Below are 15871 nucleotides of genomic sequence, written 5' to 3' on the forward strand. Positions count from 1 at the left end.
TCTTACTTTTCCTTCTGGCTGATCTCTAAATGATTGAGGCTGAATGATTCTTTTTATTTGGTGATTTGACCTTTTCAACCTGTTTCTACTTTTAAACTTTGGTTTCAAAGACTCTGCTATGGCCATGTTATGCAAACAAAAACAACTGACAAATAAAATTCCACCTACTCTGCCCTCAGTTTTCTTATTAAGTGGTAGTTGCCTTATTTGTGTCTAAGCATCTCTTAACAGGAGAAAAAATGATGGTATGATGTTAAAAACATTTTTTTACGGTAGATTTCTGGCAACCACAGCTGCCAATTTCTTACCGTAAATTTTACAGGATGTTTTTTACAGTGCATCGACGAGAATACAGAGGTTTAAAAAAAGAGAATAAGCTCAGTGATAGTTTTATGTGGAGGCTGTGAACACTTTCACATGTCGTGGTCTTTAAAATGCATTTGGTTCTGCGTTTCCCTTCCAAAGATATGGACAGAAGAATATTCTAGCGTGGTCAACAAATGGCTTAAAGACGACAGTGAAGGCTGTGGAAACAGCCACATGTATTTTGTACGCACACAAGTGTTTTCATAACTTTAGGAGTTATCGTGAAAAGTCAACAGTCGTGCCAATTGTAATCGCTTTTATTTTTAAAGACATTTTAGAAAAGTGTCATCTATGTGACCCAGTGGTGAAGAGCGGCCTGTTCTGCCAAATCCACTAGATGGCGCTACCTCTTAGCTCGCGGTTCCTGTCAGTTGAGTTCAGCGTTCTGCGCATGGGCAGTAGGGACTAAGAGGCAGTGAGCGACCGTTAAAAAGAACCCGAAATGACTACAGAGAGTTGTAACGGTAAATACGGTGTTGTTTCCCTATTTGCACCCTAATTGAGTATTAATCGGTATTTCATAGGATTGAGACAAGATTAGCAAGAGGGGTATTAGATTTTAACGGAGTACACTGAGGCGGTAGCCAGTTTTTAGACAACTTCTCGGGCTAGGGATATCTGTTTATTGATTTGTAAGTAATGGGTTTCACATGCTCCTTGTATTTTCTGTTCCTTCATTCTTTACAGAGACTTATGTTTAGCACCGTTTGTTAAGTGTGCGCAATTGTGAGTCTTATACTAATTATTGTCGTAATGTAGTTCTCGGTGAGGTGACCTGCCTATTTCTGTAATGTCAATTCTTTCTTTTTTTGTTGTTCAGTGTAGATGCGTTTCTGTAACGGTCAGATGGAATGTAAAAAACTGTCAAACTAAACATGTTTTCTTTGTTTTCCCCTCTGCGTGAAAGAACCAGCGCCGTATTTTGTGTATATAAAAATATCGTTATATGTCATTTCTTTTATTTTTATTTTTTAAAACTAAGAACAGATCTGACCACATACTCACCTAGAAAAAAAGAACCCCCAAATTATATTTGTGTCCTGTGCTAATTATTCTTTGCCAGGCTACGTCTATACAAAAAAGTTGCATTTAATACCACTCGATATTAATATATTTACAGAGGTAAGCTTTCGGATCGTGTCGTTTCTTTTTTTAAAAGACAAACGCAAGATTTTTTCAAATAGCTCCACACATTTTCTCATATGCACGTATTCTCCAATATCATCACAACAAAACCATAAAGTTTATTCCACAGATATGACACTATTGTGCAGTAAACCAATAAATTAAAGAACTAGCAGAACCCCAATAAAAACACCCGGCCAGCACAACATGTTAATATCATACCTTTTTACCAACAAAACCGCAAAAGCAAAAAACAGCAAAAATATATATATATCCCATTTTTTTTACCTTATTCTGAAGCATGATGTATATCCAAAATAACCCAGACTATCTTATCTCCAAACCTGGAGGCTATTGAACGTTATTGACTTTGTAGTAAATGTGTGAAGAAGGACCGCGAAAAATAAGGCGATCTGATTGGTAAAAAGCGCTGTCAGTCATTGTATTTTCAGCCATTCAGAGGCCTTAGGGGGTAAGACTTCCCCTAGAAGCCTCAGGCTTCATTCCGCCTGCCTATTAGCTGTCAATCATTGACTCAGAAGGGCTAATCAATCAGTTTTTTATCAGTGTCTTCTCAGTGCTCCTTTTTTACAAACTGGAAGTGAACTCTGAGGTTTTCTTCATTACATAACAGCAGATAAAGGCTCTTTAGCAGTGTCTAATGTTTTTTATTCTTATTATTTTCAATATGTTTATGTTTTTTTATTATAGGCCTGAAATTTAATTCCAGGTACAGTCTTCTCAAAACATGATGTCGAATTTTTTCTTATTGATCAATTTGTCCCAGATTTTTATCCAAGCTAGTAGTCACCCAGAACAAGGTTTTCAAATCATCCCCAGGGCGCTGACAGGCCTAGAATTGAAAATTCTGACCTCTGAATACCAACAAAAAAAAACATTTTTGCCTACTGTTTTTGTTTTTGTTTTTTCATATGTTTGTCTGCAGAGTGGACACATTAAGAAATATAAGAGATTTGTTCACACTCAAAGCCAAGGGGGTTGTTTTCAATTTAAGACCCGAAACCAGGCTCTTGCTATGTTCTGCTGCAGAGATATAACAAATGTTTAAGGGGGAGGAAATTCCAGGCAGAAATTGGCTAAATGTGTCAATGGTTAGAACTGGTTCAGATCAAAGATCAAGCACAGATCAAACAGCAGGATCTCACACACTGGGACTGATCTGTGATCTGTGATGTGGTTGAGTGTGAATTGTGGTTCTCTAGCAGGCACAGTCTGTGCTGTGCTGAAAAAAAACCATTGAACAACTCTTAAGCATAGTGTATTTTTTGTTAACAAGTTTATCAGTGAAAAGGCCATGGGCATTTTTCCTCCCACCTATGTTCTCAGAGTAGAATAGAATTTATTATTAGCACAATTTATTACAGTGCTAAATTTAATATTATTGATTACTAATAGTTTATGCTAACACCTAACTTTCTTAACGCAAGAAATACTGCTCAATACGGCCGTATATCACTATAGGAAGCATAACACCGTAGCCTCCAATTACCCAGACCACAAAACAAACAAATAAATGTTAAATGAAACGTCAAAAGAAAACTGAGGACATAAAGAAAGGGTTTCAGAAATCAAACAAAGCTTTATTCCTTTTGCCCAAATCGGGAGACATTAGAGGCTTGCCACACCCGGACTGTTACAGTAACACATTAGCAAGTTAAAGCAATTACGTTGAAAAGCCGGGTGTAATAATTGTTTTCTTCCTTGATGTTCTGATCTCCAAGGCAGTTTTTTCCGCAGCGAATGTGGATTCCGTCTGGCATTGCCAGATTGTGAAAAATAAAAGTATTTTATGAAACACACGTTTGCGATTTTAATCAAGATGGGGGTAAGGGAGTCTTCTCTATGACACTCTCCCGTATAAAATTAACGTGAAACAAAACAAAAACTAAAAATAAGATACAGGTACAATCGCCAGACATTCACAGCATGTAAATGTTTTATGATATGTCTATGTTAGGAATGTCTGTCGATTGTATCTTATTTTGAGTTTTTGGTCAGACCACAGCCAGGACCCGCCGGGCCCCACAGCCCCATCTGCACACACCCCCACAAACCCACCCGCACACACCCCTTCTCCTGCACCTCACCGCGCCCGGCCACCACTGCGTCACACCACACAGACGGTGTGACGTGAAAGATGGTGACGTCACCGTGCAGGCGAGCAGACACACTCTCTAGTCAGGCGTACAGTATGTGTTAAATATATTTAGATCTTTGAATTAATATTATTATTGATTTCTTTAGCCTCACAGCATTGTCCAATAATACGCTTCTTGTGTCTAATTTTTAGTTAAGCAGGATTTGAGCTACAGACCATAAAAAAACAGGATTCACTTTTTTCACATATTGATGATAACGATATCGGTAACAGTCTGAAACTATCCATTGTTGTTAATAAATGACTTAGATTCGAACATGTTGTGATATTTAGAAATATAAAAAAGTCAATAGAGTGTCCATAATATTGCTATTTTCGTTTTTCAAGGTAATGTTTGATAAAAGAAAACTCATTGCGATAGCTGGGTTATTTTGCTTATAAGTCAGGCACTTAAACCATCACGCTACTGAGACAGTCACATAACAAGTGGTGAAACAGCCGTACACATCAATAGATATGTGTATATACTACTGTGCTACAGTACATGAATATAATTATATTGTTAATAATTTTTTTATATATGCGATTCCATATTATATTCCCTATTAATTTAAATTCTAAAAGTATGCTTCTGTTTACTCTGGTATCGAGCGTATTCACAGAAAAGCTTAAAACTATCACTTTTCTCACAAAGTACTGAATACTGTATAAACGTACAGTAACATGGTCAGAAGGAGCAAGGAGCAAGTAAAAACGTTTCCAAAATAACCACATGTAAGACTTTGATTCTTAAAATGTTTAGGGAGAAATGGAATACTGGTGTGCATTTTTTCTTTCAAATACCAAGACCATCCATATACAGTACAGTTTACATACAGTAATATTTTTGTTCCTAAATTAATATCTTTAATGAGCATGTGAAAGGCATGGTGAATCGGAGATTCTCAAGAATTACTTTGTATGATTGGAAACAAATGTGTGATTGGATCAATGAAATGCTGTGGCGTTATTTTTTGTCAAAGAAAACAATAGTCTTTAGATTTACAAAGAATGTGGACCAGGGTAATACTTTGAGTTTACAGCTTGTCCAAGGTCATTCATTATAAATACTATGAGTAATATCTTCTGTAAAGACTTTGATGGCGAAAGCTCAAACGCTGTACATGAGAGGTTGAGCTTTATTAGCTCCACCTGGCGGTAATTCCGGACACTAATATCTTACTTGCGGTATTATACGATAACCCGTGTTATTCCGGGACACTCCCACCACGTTTTACCGCAATATAATCCGCTCGTTTTGAATGGCTGCATCTGTAGGAATATAGTTCTTTGAGTGTAATATTGTGAAAAGCCTTTGAGAAATATTTGAACCCTAACCCTAACTAACAAAACCCCAAGCTAGGTATCCCTTCCTAGAGCACCGCATTGGATCCCAATCCTCCGCAGTCAGCCCCAGCGTGACACTAGGGTTAGGGTTTTATTCCCATACAATGTAGACAGTTTTTGATGGCATGGCTGTGTTTTAGGGCTGAAAGCATACTTAGGAATACAGTTCTTTCAATGTTTTCTAAACATTTTTTTCCTGACCTATATGGCTGCATACAGTGCTTTGCCCCAAAAGGGAATGGTGTCTGAATTGCCCGACAATCAGCAGTTCAATTAACCTGTTTTAACTTTCAAACTCTTGCCATGGGCTTTAAAATCACAGGCATGTTAACAAATAAAGCCAAAATGTATTAGTTGTTTCTTTTAGGCCACGTAAGCATTAACTTACATTGATTACACTAAGGGGTGGAACGGGCAGTACGGGAATAATTACGATGGTGGAGCATCGATAGTGTTACGCCAAAATAACAGATTTGCACCTTTTTTTAGTCAAGAAGAAATACAAAAAAGAAAAAATCTCCCACTCCTCCTCACTGAAACATTCATCGCAGTGGCAGCTCCTCCACCTTCTTCATCTCAAAACGCGACTCTAACTCCACAAAAAAGATGAACGAGGTCGGATCTTGTAATTGGAATTGCATTTTCCAAATTCCCAGCTTGCAAATTTATTTTAATTTGTATTAATTTTGTATTAGATCGCGTCTTATGTAGGTCACGTTCTCAATCTGTAAAGCGCCACGCAGCAATCAAAGTCTCATCTCTGAACTCACAATTGCATTATTACTGAGAGAGTGACGCATTGCTCAAGGGGTTAAATTGATCGTAGTTTCTCAAATGTTATTACTTTAGCTAAAAAAAACATGCATGGCAGCGACAGAGTTTTATTTTTGTGTGGTTACTGCGCATCTGCAACCTTGCAACCTGGTAAAGGTCAGGCGAAGTCTATTTTCTAAATTAGATTCCGGTTTTCTACACTGTGTAACCAAAGTGGTAAAAAATACTGTTTTTTACATTGGGTGTCAGCAGAAATCTCTGTCGATTTTCCATTAAGACCAGCTTCAGTAAAACATCATGCAAACGGTGCCCTTTTAAGAGCTCCCATTTTACTATCCTGAAAGCAGCTAATTCGTTTGATAAAAATCGATGTGTATATCAATAAAGATGTTAATTTGTTCAGTTCAAGATTTGTAAAAACTCGTGTGAGGGCATGGGGGTGTAGCGACGCTTTCCAGCACGTGGTGAACCGATGCGACCGCCTGTAAGAGATGGAAGTCGCAAACGCATCATTGTCCGAGGATCGCAGCAACAGAAACGTTTTTTTCAAGCAAAGCAGTATCTTCGTTCATATTTTTATAAATTGAAATACAAACATATCCAAAAACGATAACGAGTAAAGAGTGGGGTGTGAATTCGAGCACTGGTCTTGTTACTTTTGGATGTGTGCTTACTTCATTCACTTGCAGTGGCTTTCTAGTAGTCTCACCTTGTAGTCTGTTTTCAGATCTGACCTTAAGACCCTGGCAGTCACATACAGTAGATCTTATGATGTATTCTGTATATTGTCTTCTGTATATTGATTTATTTGGTGAAATTATCTCTCGTGAATGTGCACTTTCCTAAGAAAACAATGTCTTCTGAAAACTGCTATGTAAAATAAAGATTAATAATTGAGAATCTCTTTAAAAAAAATAAAACTGCAGACTAAATTTGTAACTTGCACAGTTCTTTAAATCAGGAGTGTCAGACTCAATTTCTGGAGGGCCTTGAGTCTTCTAATGTTTGTTCCACATGTTCTCTCAGTTATATGCTATATACATTATACTGTTAATGCAGCTTCACAGTTATCATCACTTCCGTTCAAATAGTCATTATTTAATCACACTGATTCGGCCTTTTTGTTTTTATTGGAATTTCTGAAATATTTCGACATATACTGTTTTTCCACCATTTCTAGCTCAAATACATACTCAAAAATCTTGAAATTAAGATGCCAGTATTAGACAAGTCCAAAGCGGTTCATGGAGGAAATAGAAACATATCCTATATCCTATACAAATTGATCATGCTAGTGATTCCAATACTTATTTCTGATAGATTTTTAATGCCTTGGTATACATATCACATGGGCAATATCAATCGCCAGACAGGATTGTACTATAGGCATCTGGGTGTTTATGTTGATTCTTTAATGGTCAAATTAGAACAATAAAATTACAAACAGAATGTTTGGGTACAACATGAAGTGTGTAGCTTACTCCCTTCAGCATTGAGACTATACATAAGGTTTACAACACTAGTAAAATCGCATTTATAATACTGCATTCATTTTTATTCACCATACCTCTAAAATTACATTAGGTAATTAAATGTTCACACTTTTAAAGTTCAGTGGATTGGTGAATTCATAAAAATGAAAAAAGAAAAAACCAACCAAAAACAAAAGTAGTGAGAGATATTCCAGTTTATAAAAAACCAAGGAGTGTAGATGGGGTCAACCATTTTTTTGTAGCAAAAGAGCCGCAACTTGAAACTAAAAGAGAATTAATTCTTGAAAAATGCCGTGGTATTGATGCTTCAATAAAATGGCTGGGCTGCTTGTTACTTTGGAGAGCTGTGGGTGCTTTCAACAGGATTCCTAGTTAGGTGTCTTAAGGCCCAATCTGGGCTCCTTGAAGTAGCAGCTAGAAATGGGATCTATATACAGTTAGGGGTGGCTTCTCTTTGTTCTTCAGATTACAATCTGTATGTTTCATGTTGTTTTATAATCATCAAGGAGTTGACTTGAATTAACACTCCTCTTTTATAAACATGCTGCCTTTAAACTCTACAATTACCAATCAGCAAATAGACAATGTTAGCAGTAAGTACAGCCCCCTATTACTGTGTCTCCAGTTGTAAATTATAGAATAGAACTGCCTCCTTAGAGTGTGCTGCATTTTGGTTTATAAAATCATTAAGAAGAGATTCAGGAAATTCCATACAGGTCTGATTGTTTGTAATCCCATATTTTTCATGTTTGATTTATACATTCCATTACATCTATCAATATGCGATGTTACCGTTGTAATGCTTGAGTTGAGTACTGATAACACATCACAACACTTTGAGGAGTTTTGATTGAGTGCCAGTTTCAGTACTCGTCATTTATAATGAAGTAAATCAGAATAGTTTGTAATGAAAACTGTGTTAAGTAAGTAGACTGGAACCAGTGATCTCTCTGTCCGAATTTTGACATTTTATTGAAATAAAGAGAAGTTTACTGTTTGGACTCTGTGGAAGAAAAGGATATTGCATAAGTTTCTACTGTTCTGCATGCAGTCCTTAGGTTCATGTTCTCCAAAGAAAAGAAAGTGGGATTGATGAGCCCAAGACCTCTACTTAAATTAAATAGAAATGATCACTATATCAGCTAACTGTCAACATGTTTACTAAAAATGATCTACAGATTTAAATGTCTCTTGCAGTCTTTCTACTTAAAATATGTAAGGATATTATTAAGGTTCAATTACAGTACATGGAAAAGATAAGATATGGAAATTAGCAAAACGTGCATTTACTACAAAAACTATGCCAGTTTTCTTGAAATCAAACATTAAGCATTAACAAGCACTGAGAACTTCATTGTTCCTGCCTCTCAGATGGACAGAGATCCCTGGTCTCCCCAACCGAGTGGCTCCTCTGAGAAAGACCTGCAGTTCACTAGAACAATGAATATAAGTCAGGAAAATGCAAAACGTGCCAAACACTTTGGTAAGTACCTGATTTATGCTTCCTAGACTTTTAATTTCAAGATGAGTGATGAGTTGAGATCTGTAGTTATCACTGTGTGTACAGTCTGTTTTGAATTCTTTAGCTAATTCTGAACCCAGAGAAAAAAGAGTAATTTAGGTTCACAATTACTCCACCAAAATCATTCCAAACATTTCTGACCATGGTGTGGTAAAGGAAAGTGAAGTACATTTCCCTCCTTGTGTGAGGAAAAAGACATGTGCTCCTGGTAGGGAGTAGTCTGTGTCAGTAACATGCAGTATGTTGGCAGGACTTGAGGAGATGAAGTGGGCTGTGCGTGTGCAGTGCTACAGTATATGTATGAAACACCAGGCACATTGAGAGCTCCTGCACGATTAGCAGTTGCTATACAAAAAGATTTTCTGCTGTCCCTGTCAGAGCTGAGGACATGATCAAGATAAATTGGAATCAGGACTATATTAACAGAGCTTTGATGGGATTAACCTGCTTTGCCAAAGTGCACTGATTCCCATTATTGGTGTTTGTGTGGTCACCTATTGTGTTGATTCCTGGCTTTTCAATGCATCTGTCCTCTTCTGCTTCTATTTCTTCTTCCCTGTCCCAAACCCTCTCATGGCAAAACAGCAGCTAGTTCTGATCTTGCCATCAAGCTAGAGAGTAAGAATATTCCTCTTCAGAGATTAATATTTACTGATCGGTCTATTAAAGTAATGCTTCTCAACCCTGCTTCTGGAGTGTCTTTTACTTTTCCTTCTGTCTGATCTCTAAATTATTGAGGCTGAATTATTCTTTTTATTTGGTGATTTGACCTCTTCAACCTGTTTCTACTTTTAGACTTTGGTTTCAAAGACTCTGCTATGGATATGTTATGCAACAAAAAACCTGACAAATAAAATTCCACCTACTCTGCCCTCAGTTTTCTTATTAAGTGGTAGTTGTCTTATTTGTGTCTTAGCATCTCTTAACAGGAGACAAAATGATGGTATGATGTTAATTAGTATTTGGTGATGCCACTTTGTCAAAGACTTAAACCAGGTGATTTCAATCATTGTATCATACTGTAGACTGCAATGTGAATTTAATCTCAAAAGGTCCAATCACTTCATTCAGTCCATTACTTGAAAGAAGGCAGGTGTGAAACTCAAAAACTGAGCATTGATGGTATCCAACTACTTTTGAATTAGCTTAATCAAGAGCTCAGCTGGCACAGTGGTATTCCAGTGCTGGGGATGAGTTTTTACTGAGTTAAAATCTGTAGAAACTTCAGTAGAATTTTCCTGGGTTCTTCCATAGTTTAGTTCCAAATAACTGATCAAGTCTGCATTGGGATATACAGTTATTAGGAATAACTATATGTAGGTTTCTCTTGCACTGGGGATCCTAGATAAGTGTGTAGATCTGATGGGCAGCATGGTGGTACAGTGATGAGCATTGCTGTCTTGGTGTCTCACTTCCTGGTGTGCTATCTGCAACACTAAATTAAATAAAGTGGTTAGAAAATAAATGTGATCTAGTTGCTTTTATAATTTTTTAGGAATGCCTTTCCTACTTTGTCCTTCAGGTGAAGCCCGTGAGAATTGCCCTGTGCTAACTAAAGCCACGCTTGTGCGTTCTCGCTATTTCTCCAATGGAATCAAACCTGTGCCGCCGAATGCCCAACCCAGGTCTGTCCATAACACACGGCCCTCAGAAATGTACACATTCAGAGCAATTAAAATGCTGCCCTTACAGCTCAAGACGGTTGTGGCTTTCATAAACAGTGCACTGAAGCTTGTTTTCCAAACTTGTAACTTTGTTTTTGCTTACTGCCACACAGGTAGCCTCCTACTTTTATGAACATCTTTTCTGTTTTTTTGTGGGGGCTGGAGTGGAGAGTGTTGATAAAGATAGGTTGTTGTTCAAGCTGGCATCTTTTGTTGTTTTATGTGCTTCAAAGCAGGATTGTGAACTTGGCAAGGGAGTGAACAGAGTTGACAACACTGCTCGAACTCTGTAAAGATGACAGAGCAGTGTTTATTATTTTTTCACTTTTCTCCACTGTGTCTCCATTTGTGTCTTGTCTGCAGGTCCAATAACTCCCCTCCTTTAGTAGCAAGACCTCGCTTGGCTGGAGTCCCCTCCAGAAGGCTGATGGCTGCTTCCAGAGTGGAGGACAGCCCCAACCAAGGTGCTGACAGCTGGAGCTGCTGGCCTGTCATTTGTTTGAATGAGTTTGCTTGTGTGTATGAGTGTGTGCTGAGAAACCATCCGTGAAACTAGGCAAAACTGAAAGTAACCTAGTAGCTCTAGGTTTGAACAGTACAGCACAGTAGAGATTGAAACTTCCTGTCTGCTGGGACTCAGTTAGAGTTATAGAGATAAAGAGGATAAAGACCTTGCCGATTATTCTTCTCAGTCTGTTTTTGCATTTGCCCTCCTTGTGTTGAGGTTGCTGTGTGTGTCAGTGCGTCTGCTACTGTGGGCTTTGGTGTTGTGAGATTGGTGAAAAGGGTGACAGTTCTGAAGGGTGTTGAGAAATTTTGACCTTGTTTTGTAGGGGTGACCTCAGATGTGAGTGTAGCGGGACAACGACTGACCCATTCTAATGGGCCTGGTGAGCCTGAGGAGGACAGGCTGATAGTGGTGTCCCCACCTGCTGCCAGACCCCCTGGCTGTGTGCCCCGCAGAGTTTCCAGAATCCCCACATGTGAGTTGGCTGCACCATTGGTTAAGATGTCACTAATGATAATAGGGACTGGTACCAGAGTTACATGCAAAACCTCAGTGGTAACAAAAACTCTCTAATGGCCTGTGAAGAGGGATTTATTACAGACTTGACACTATTCCTTTCTAACATCCCACCTTCATAACTGTACAAAACGAAAATAAACTTACCTTTTTATTCGTAATACAGGATTCTCCAGCATCAGGGAAAAAAAAATTGTATTACTGTATACTTGGTTCTGCTCTGTCTTTTTAAACTGCCTTTCATCAAGAAAAGGCTCTTCTGCTGCTGCTGATGTGGTAAAAACATTATGTTTCTAACATTCGTTTTCATGAATGTTTTTAGGAGTCCTTTGGTAAAAGTTTAGAGGATAGTAAGACTGGCCTTGGAGATCATTGTATTGTTTTATTGATTTTGAGGATCGTTTTGATTTTGGTGAGTTATTAATGGGCAACAGTATGTTGGCAGGGCTTGAGGAGATGAAGTAGGCTGTGCGTGTGCAGTGCTACAGGATATGTATGAAACACCAGGCACATTGAGAGCTCCTGCACGATTAGCAGTTGCTATACAAAAAGATTTTCTGCTGTCCCTGTCAGAGCTGAGGACATGATCAAGATAAATTGGAATCAGGACTATATTAACTCCATAGACATCTTCATAATAAACAGTAAATCAAACTTGGGAGTAAAAGTAGAAACGATTAAGGAAGTGCATCTAAAACCATGAAGTAAAGAACAAGCTACAGTACTTCAGCGTTGCTGAAGCTGATAGCCTGCAACAAATATTTGGATTAGATCCTTGTATCATTTAGGTGCAATCTACAAAATGAGCTCTTCACATTGGGAGACCTTATGTTCTTAATTTTTTAACTTAAAAATAACAGAACATCGAGTTAACTTCATACACTGTCTTAAGAGGCAGAAATTAGGTCTAGAAATAACTACAGCATTACAATACATACAGTACAGAAAGAGTGGAGAAATAAATGCAGTGGTATTGCTGTACTTGCATTTAGTTTCCGTGATGTGCTTGAACAAGTACTGAGCCAACATTCTAAGGCATATGAGCCACAGGCAATACATAAAGAATGGAGAAGCAAGGTCAATTATGATTTCAAAATAACGACTTTATTAAGCACTTGAAACCACCAAGAAACAGCAGAGAATAGTTTAAACACAAATAACGCAAGTTCTGTCTCTTTCTGATGTCTTCACTGTGATGTTTCATTCTTCACCATTAAGTCTCTTCTTCCCCTTGGAAGTCTAACAGACACAAAGGTGGGAGAGTTGGTAAAGGTGGAAGTTGGCACCAGGATAGACAGACGGGCTGGGTGATCATGTGCATGAAGCATACAGAATACAATACATCCATCAATCAGTCAAGCAACATCACTGGGAGCCTCAAGCTCCAGCCCACCTGCATTTAATTAAGGGTGTACCAGAACAGGCCTGCCACAGTACTTTCATTTTTCATCTTTCACACAATTCAGTAATGACTAATTCATTCACTGATTATGAATAACATACATTGACAAAAATAAAGTAGTTTTTAATTAGTGAGTGATACCTTTAAATACATTGGAAGCTAAACATATTCCAAATTAGTTTTTTTGTGCTTAGTACTATAAATGTAAAAAGAATAACCTAAATAATGCATTGGTAGAAAAGTATTACAATATTTAATATCTATAATCTATAAGTTTCTAGAGCACATACTACATGTAATATTCATTTTAACAAAATAAACAGTCTGACTATTAATGATGTATATTGTCCCCTATTAAGTGTTTGTGAATGTAGATTGTGATTTTAGACCTACATTTTCAATTTAAAGGAAATGAAATGTTTCCGTTTTAAAATTAGAGCTGTACTGTAAAATACAGGACCGCAGACCACAGACAGTACCTTTTGCTCAAAGTCGGTGCTTCAGGGAAGACAGCAACCGCTGTCCAAAGTGTCTGAAATGACAAATCTTTGCATGAGACTCATTGCACTATGGAGTTGCAAAGCTGGCTCCTTGAAGGAAATCACCATCTTACCCATCTTGGAAAAACGCGAGGTTGTACCTGGTTTCCTGAGAGTCGTCTTGTGCCAGCCGAGTGGCAGCAGGCAGGATGCGGTTGGTGATATCCCTGGGGAGGTTACGTGCACCCATCCTCTCCACCAGGTCTGCCAGGTGATGTGCCATACACGCCCTCACTCTGGAGTTTAGGTGTATTGTATATTACTGAGCTGTTACTTTGACTGAAACCATATCAGCTTGTGACCTAACCATTGCCAATGAGGACCTCATTTTCCAGTGCTTAACCAGATTTCTTTTAAAATGATAAAAGTTTGTATTTCACCGTCTAATGTTGTTTTTACATTTTTGTTAAGTATTTTAGCATTGTATGGCAGCATGGTGGCGCAGTGGTTAGCATTGCTGCCACGCAGTGTCCAATGGGTTCAATTTTGGACGTAGGGTGCTATCTGCTTGTGTGTTCTCATGTGTTTCTGGTGTGAGTGTGCACGTGTCTGTGTCCAAGGTTTGGCCGGATTTACATCCGCTGTTTGCAGAAATAGGCTCCAGCTACCCTGTGACCCTGAACTGGAGAAAGTGGTTAGAAAATGAATGGATATTAGCATTGTAGTAAATATTCTTTGTTACATGCTTTGATTTCAAGCTCCATGAAACGTAAATGACCCTTCATAGCTCCTGGAGTCAGACCTGGAGTCAGACCCAAAGATTCTGGGTATTATTCTATTCTGTATATTTCTGCCCTCACCTCAGACCTCCATTCAGCAGTGTGTTGATTGCACGAGCAGGGGTACAGCTCTGCACCATGCAGTCTAGTGTGCTGTCTACGCCTTGTCGGATGAAGGTGTTGGATTCTCCGGCTTTGTGCAGCAGCACCTTAACTGTGTTGCTCAGTTTCGGGTCCATCCCTCTCTGCAGGTAGGTGAACATGTCTCCCAGACACACCACTGCCATCCTAGACACAGCTGATCGCAAGTTCTTCACCTGGGGAAAGGCAAACCACCGCCAGCACTGCAGAGCCTCGTCTGTACCCCTCTCTTGAACCATTCTCTATAAATGGTTCAGAATGGATACAAAAACAGTAAAAAACAGTAAAAAGCAATCATACATAGGTTTGCTTTCTGCTGTAATAACAGACAAGCACAAGTTAACCCTGGGGAATCTAGGCTCAGCACAGTTTTGGGACCAGCTGGACCAGTCCTGGTAAAAGTTTTTACTTTCAGTCCTCTGATATATTTACTGTAGGACCCCAAGACATCAATTGTTTCACAGCATTGAATAGTGATTCATAGTATTCATATACATATACATTTACTTGTACTTGCTCCACCTAAAAAAACAGTACTGATGTATTGTCAATATCAATGTCAGTGCCAGTATTAGCAAATTAGAAACTGAAATTGCAATTGCGTAGCCAGCAAAAAATCACCCTGGGAACAGGATAGTGATAGGATAGTGTTTAGAGTAATCAGCTGCTCAGATCTCAGCTAAAACTAAATTGCACAAGAATATATCATCTGTAGCATAAACAACTTGGAGTGTAAAAAAAGAATCCATACAAATTGACAGAACAGATCTGATTTAATTCACTTACGTTTTCTAAAAAGAGAAGAACAAAACACTTTCGTAACTACTTGTCACCCTCAGGACTTGGTTGCTGTTGTGTGTATTTTTAGGGGAGTACAGTATAAAACAAATTTCGCGTACAAATACAGTATATTCAGAGTCTAATCACAATCATTAAAGAAACAAACACAATTTAAAAACACTTCCATAAATGCTATATATTTTTGGGTACTGCATCTTACAATTATTATTATTGGATGCCATTTAGAGTTGTTCATAACATTTACTTCACTAGGGACAACAACATCCAAGAACTGAATGTTTTGTGAATGCTAGCAATACCTACCTAGAAAAATTTGGTTTAACCCATCTGGTTAATAGGCAGCCTCCTGGCCATAAGACAAGCAGTCTCGAACCCCAGTCATTTGAGTGAACCGAGGGGTAGCTGCAAGGTGGAGATGGGGTGTAGGAGGAATGTTTGAGATAAATGCGAAGGGAGGTGTTGGAGTCCAGTATACTGTATGTAGCTAGTTTTATAATGCTGGTGATTAGGAACAGCTGTGTGAGATTGACTTGTCATTGTTATCCCTCCCGAACGTCAGTTAATATCTTCCATAGTTTGCTATATCTGGCAAGCCTTCTTGCATTTTATTTTGAGTTTCCTCTATATTTTGCTGCTGTAACATAACTTACAGCCATATGACAGCAACTTTATAATGCTGCTTATAAAATTAAGTACAGTACATAGATGAAAGTGCCATGCAAGGGATTTGATAGGTGTTTTCTAAAAGCATGCTAAAGGCTTTCACAAGTTATCCACTAGAGTCTACAAAAAATGT

At 38.3% G+C, this 15871-nt stretch overlaps 1 long non-coding RNA gene across 2 annotated transcripts; it reads left to right on the top strand.

The window, feature by feature from the left end:
* The first annotated feature begins 755 nt into the window (after positions 1-755).
* Positions 756-10985, top strand: LOC148673306 (uncharacterized). Of its 2 annotated transcripts, XR_015936193.1 has the most exons (4): positions 756-830; positions 8635-8746; positions 10308-10410; positions 10813-10985. It is a non-coding gene; the product is annotated as an uncharacterized LOC148673306 (long non-coding RNA). The 2 variants fall into 2 exon arrangements; XR_015936192.1 differs by lacking the exon at positions 10813-10985 and having other exon boundaries at positions 10308-10482.
* Positions 10986-15871: the final 4886 nt, after the last annotated feature.

Source organism: Lepisosteus platostomus, chromosome 4, assembly GCF_059453375.1.
Source record: "Lepisosteus platostomus isolate fLepPlt1 chromosome 4, fLepPlt1.hap1, whole genome shotgun sequence".
NCBI lineage: Eukaryota > Metazoa > Chordata > Actinopteri > Semionotiformes > Lepisosteidae > Lepisosteus > Lepisosteus platostomus.